A 6,553-nucleotide genomic window follows, 5' to 3' on the forward strand; every position below is an offset into this window, starting at 1 on the left:
GGGGAAAAAAAAATTCACTCTAGTATCATACATTCAGACCAAAAAAACCCCACACAGAACCTTAACCTGGACACTAGTCTGTATTCAAAAATATAGATTTTATTCTATATTCCTGGATTATAAGCAATAAATCTCAATTTTCTGGTAGCTGGCTTGTTCCTAAGCTCATGGTACACTCACAGACTGACGTGGCTCTTTTGACTTCCGGGTATTATTTTCACATTTGTGTTTACTGCTCTATCACTTTGGTGATTCTTTTTCTTGATAAAAACATAACAGAGGGGGCTTCCCTGGTGGCGCAGTGGTTGAGAGTCCGCCTGCCGATGCAGGGGACACGGGTTCGTGCCCCGGTCCGGGAAGATCCCACATGCCGCGGAGCGGCTGGGCCCGTGAGCCATGGCCGCTGAGCCTGCGCGTCCGGAGCCTGTCCTCCGCAACGGGAGAGGCCACAGCAGTGAGAGGCCCGCGTAACGCATTAAAAAAAAAAAAAAAAAAAAAAAAAAAAAAAAAAAAAAAAAAAAAAAAAAAAAAAAAAAAAAAAAAACATAACAGAGAAAGCTTACTTTTAAAACCCAAATTAATTTGTTTCTAACCACAGTCGTTTTGCTGTAACATATTTACGTGCCAGAGCAAATGAACTTATCATTTAATTTTTCTAACCAATGGCTGTAGACCAGATTTAAACAGCAGGGGCACCAATACTGTCCTCAGGAGAACAAAGCCAAGGCTATCTGTGTTCCCTGTCCCAGAATCTCAAGGAGTTGCTAGTCAGCTGGTTTGGGTTATAACTTTACAGTAGCTCTTTTTGTTTGTTGCTTTTTTCTGCTGGTGTAGATTCCATGGAGACCTCTTTATCAGACTGGATAACGTAACAACAACTGGAAGGTCTGATTTCATTTTCTTTTCCTTCTACTTGTTGTGAGAGGCTTCTAGGAGACTTGAATGCATAAGAGGTGCATTTTAATTAATAAATCATATAATAGGTTTTACTGTATCAAATTCGGAAGATCAAGAAGAAAAGCGATTTATACATGGCGTCTACGATGTAGTATTATTTAAGACATAGATGCAATTTAATACAATGTTAAGCTTAGCCATTATCTGTAGACTCCATCCTCCCCCAGATTTATGGAACCAAATAGGAAGACATGATTTTAATGACTCTTCCAAAACATCATGTTAACTGTGTGGGCGCTTTCAAGGAGCTACGCCTAGGAAGAGTATGAGATTCTAGAAGATCTTACTAGATACCACTTAATTTAAGCCCTCACTACAGCTAATGGCTGTAGCACCCACAGTGCACAGGACAAAGTCTGGAGTTCCTCTTTCCTTTTACGAGGCTTCCGGAAAGGATGAAAAGTGGGAGGATAAGGCAAGGGTCTTAGGCAGAAACAGTAAAAACAGGAGAACAATTTGGACACAGGGTACAGTTGAACTTTTATCTTTTCTTCCACACATTTTTTCAGCATTAGAGCTAAAAAGCATCTGGCTATACTTTAAGCAACAAAGTCATTATCTAACTAATCTCATAGTTACGAATATGTAACTTCAATAATAAGAAGTGCAAGCCCTGAGTGCGGAAATTTTTTTTCTAGGTAATGTATTCTCTAAGGATATTTCAGTAATAAACAAATCTTATGGGTGTATACGCTCTTTAATAGATAATAGATAGATAGATAGATAACAGAGACAGACGATCAGATACATTTATACGAATATACATAACTGGCCCCATTTCTCTCCCTTCACCCTTTGCCCACTCCCTATGGGATCCAGGAGCACAGGATCTGCCAACCTCTTCTTTCTGTGCCCACATGAATAAATGTCCGATATGCAATAAAGTATCTAAGCTACCATTGCTCCTGTCCATTTTTAAATCTCAGCCCTGTGCTCATCACAAACCATATGACACCTTACCCAGGATGAAGAAAGTTTTCAGTTGAAGAATTCATAGATGTCCTAATAGGAGCACAGGCCAGCTTGGGAACCAATTTATGGTTCCTGTCTTTATCCAGTAACTCCCTCAGGAGTGTCACTGCTTTACTCATTGTTTTGATAGAAGCCTCCTAGAAGGAGCATCTTAAGTACAGGTGCATATGGAGGCACTTGGCAATGCCCCCCACAGAGACAGCTGTCATCAGTAAATCAGGCTCCTTCTCTTGTAAAGTCCATTTTATGTTGCTAAGGAAGAAAGAGCACTGAGACATTCGTCATGTAGAATATGTTTTTCAACTTGGAAAGCAACAGAATGTATCTCTGAGGAAAACTAATCTGAGGCTAGCTCTGCAAATTCAATGGGAGGTTTCTGAGTCTGGAAATATGATTTAAGGAATCATTTTTGCACAAATAGATTTATATTTTCATTTTCAGGTAAATATAAGCAGTATATCACTTATTTCACATGTAACCTTACAGCTAAAAATGGCAGGGGGGGGTGTCGATTGGACGAGGACAGTTAGGGGAAAATTATAAGAAGATAACTCTTGAAATAAAATGATATGATAAAAGTTGTAGCCTGGCTTTTTTTTTTCTCTCTGCTTTAGACAATGAGGAAAGAAAATTATAAATACTTTCAGTAATGAACTTGAGTTCCATGCAACTGACAGTAGAAGTGAGATTGGCATATATTTTGATTGACGTCTATTAGCAGTCTATTCCTGTTTATTTAACTCTGAGTTACCGTTATTTTGATATTAAGTTAACAGAGAGAAAAGACATACTGTCATCTTGTCAAGCTATGCAGAGGAATAGAACTGACTTCCTACTGGGAAATGATAAACTGTTGGGATAAACTGTCTGATTTCCTGTTGGGATAAAATCAGAACTGTAGTTCGTTTTCTATTGGCCTTATACTGGCTGCCTCTGTATCACTGCTAATGCAGAAGTGGCGAGATGGTGTGTGTATCAGAATCGTGACGGTGAGGAATATCTGTGCAGGAAAAGAATGCAAAGGGGAGCCTAGGGTATAGGAATATGAGGTAGTCAAATGCATATGTTGGTTTTTTTTTCAAACATCTTTATTGGAGTATAACTGCTTTACAATGGTGTGTTAGTTAGATATGTTGGTTTTTTAACTGTATTTTTAAGGTAAAATCTTGAATGTGCATATTAGCATATGCTTTTCTTCAGATGGCTGGTTTTCTCTCATCTGAATATATCATTTTTTAGAGCTCAATAAGTGTTTATTAAAAGGTTCATATTATTGAAACTGTCGGTTGACTTTTGTTTGTTATGCAATTATATGTTTATCAGAAGCAGAAGATGAAAACTATTTAGAATGTCTGGTCTATACAGGGCAAAGGATGACCACGGAGGCCTCTTATGAAGGGAACTCTACCTCGGTGAATTACAACGTGATGGGAGTTAGAAGTTCCATGGAGCTTTTCACTCCCGCAATGGATGTTTGAGAGAAAATACGCATTCTTGCAAAAGGAACGCACTGTCAGCACGTGTCATCCCCACTAGGCCTGGGATAAGTCATGAAATTACATCTCTCCTATGGTGGCCACGCATCCTGAATGACCACGTTCTCCCCACTGTGTTATGTGGTACAAGTCAGTTCACCTAACCTCCAACAATAGTTCTTTCCTCTTTCCTAACATAAGCCCTGGTCAAGTCCTCTGGTATCTACAAACATAATCAGGAAAAGGATCTCTACCTCATCACAGGGGGCTCAATGGGGAAACCAAAATAAAAGTAAAATGTAGAGATTTAATGGCCCTTTAATAGAACATCATTAAGTCATTATTAAAACTGCATTCCAGTGTTTCACAGAGTGGAATCATTTCTTCCCTTGTTGATCTTTAAGTTTTCAGAAGTTCGTTCCTCTCCTTATGATAATTACAAGGACATGAAATTAGATATAAAAAACTGTATTTCTTCATTCAAAAAAGTGGTTGCTATAAGCCTACTCTATGTTAAGCACTGTTCTAGGCCCAGGATGCCGTGCCGATTAGACAAAGCTGCTAACCTCATAGCGTTTATGTTCTAGGGGAGAATCCAGACAATAAAAAATCAATGTGTAATGCCACGGCCACAGCGATAAAAGCTCTGGAGGAAAATAAAGCAGAGTTGGGGGAGTGGAGGATGGTCTGCGAGAAGAGAGACAGGTGGTCAGGGAAGACGTCTCTGAGGAGGTGACATTTGACGCAGAATGTATGCTGGTGATGCTAAGGTGACAAGCCACACAGAGAAGCTCTCTGGAGGGGTAGCCCAAGCCAAGGGAAGAGCAAGTGTGAAAGCCTTGAGAAAGGAAGAACCTTGATGTAAAGGAATAGTAAAAATGCTGATGGAGTGAGTGAGGCTGACTTTAAGATGAGGTCAGAGAGACAGAGGTCAGAGAGACAAAGGTCAGACCACGAGGGGCATCCTGGATGACATGAAGGACTTTGGGTTCTTCTCAGCATGATGGGCAGCCACTGGAAAATCTACTGCCTAGAAATGACATAGCAGAGTTATATTTAAAATAAAATCCCTCTCATCGCTATGGGAAGAGCTGGATGTGGGGGGAGGGCGAGGCAGAGTGGGGGACAAGGGGCAAGAGGAGGGGCAAAGAAGACCAGGCAGGAGATGACGGCAGAGACTCAGGCCAGAAGACAGAGGCAGAGGCGGCAAGAAGATGTCAGACTCGGATCTATTTCAAAGGAGGAGCTGATAAGATTTGCTGATGGACTGGACATCAGGGGAGAGATGAATAGTACGGATGGGGATATTTGTAGGATTATAAGTGGAAGAATGGAGTTATTATTTATGGGACAGGAGGAAGGAGCGTCCTGGGGAGGGGCTTCCTATGCCCTTGTGAAGTTTGAGATGCGTATCAGAGACGTTGACATAGAGTTCAGAGAAGTGTTCTGGGCCGGAGATACGCATTTCGCAAGCACTTGAATATTGATGGTTCGCAAATCCATGGGACAGGGTGAGACTCTCCAGGAAATGAGCTTAGATGAAGAAGACATATGTAGGGCTGAGCCCTGAACTCTGAGATGCTTTGCAGTTTAGCGACGGAGGAGAGGACTTGGCAGTGAGGCTGAGGAGGTCACCGTGCCCTGAAGCCAAAAGAAGAAAGACTTTAGGGGGACAAGAGGCGTCCCTACATCATATGCTCCCCAGAGGCTGAGTACAATGACCTTGGGACCTTGACAATTATGTTTTCAGTCTGGAGGCATGGGTGGGGTTGGAGTGGAAGGAACTGAAGAGAGAATTGAAGACAAGGAGGTGGGGGGTCTGTAGACACAATGCTTTCGAGATGGATGGTTACAAGGCCACAGAGGGTTAGGGCTGAGTCTGAACGTGATGAGGACCCTCAGAAGTGCATTTTTTTTTTAATGGGGAATTAGTATGTATGTTTGTTGATAGTTATGATCTAGGACAGAAAAATAAACGGATGAACTAGGAAAGAGAGGGAATAATTACAGGATGGACGTCATCGTGTAGGTGACATCCACCACATACTCTGAGTGGTTGGCCTCCGACAGGAGTACACAGAGTTCAAGCATCGTAAGAGATGGGTACACAGACAATGGGCAGAGATGTCAGTAGGCTGGTAGATTTGATGGAGGACAGACAGGCTAGTTCTTCTCCTAATAGTTATTACTTTTTAAGTGAACTAAGAAGTAACATTATCATTTAAGAATAAGAAGAGGGTTTCCCTGGTGGCGCAGTGGTTGAGAGTCCGTCTGCCGATGCAGGGGACACGGGTTCGTGCCCCGGTCCGGGAAGATCCCACGTGCCGTGGAGCGGCTGGGCCCGTGAGCCATGGCCGCGGAGCCTGCGCGTCCGGAGCCTGTGCTCCGCAACGGGAGAGGCCGCAAAAAAAAAAAAAAAAAAAAAAAAAAGAATAAGAAGAGAAAAGGGGTAATTGGAGTTTTGAGGAAAGAGATGTGAAGTAGTAATCTCTGGGTGGAAGAATTAGCTGACTAGGTAGTTAAAGCTGATTTTCAGGGCAGTGTTGAAGGCTTCCTTGAAAATGTTGGCCATAAATGTCAGCTGAGCTCATTTGGCTTCGGCATGGGTTCCTGTTCAGCCCATTCTGCTGCTAACAGGCGGGTAAGGAGCGGATGGGAAGTGGAGTTCTTCCAAGTGAATGTGATGGAGAGAGGGTCTTGGGCATAGATTAGAAAACTCTTCCTGTAAATGGTCAGACAGTAAATATAGATATTTTAGGCTTGCTCTGTGGTCATACAGTGTCTGTCACAACTACTCAGCCAGAGGCAATACGTAAATTAAAGTGGGGGCTGCATTCCAATCCCACTGTTTATAAAAACTGCCCACCTGGTTGATTTGGCCTGAGGGCTCAGTTTACTGACCCATCGTCTAGGGCATTGAGGGCATATCCAGGAGATCTATTACAGTGATGAGCCATGGACTGGAAGCTGGTGATGGATGAAGTGGACGTACGAGGGTGTGATGGATTGTAAATGGCTTGCAGGGCCCATGGGGTCATTGAACTACTGGAATGCGTGTGCTGATGAAAATGAACTGGAAAGAGAGAACTCGGTGCTTGGAGTGTTCGCTACTTGACATCTAGTCATTGGAGGTGATGCCCTGTTAGATA

This window comes from Phocoena sinus, chromosome 17, assembly GCF_008692025.1.
Source record: "Phocoena sinus isolate mPhoSin1 chromosome 17, mPhoSin1.pri, whole genome shotgun sequence".
NCBI classification, from domain to species: Eukaryota; Metazoa; Chordata; class Mammalia; order Artiodactyla; family Phocoenidae; genus Phocoena; species Phocoena sinus.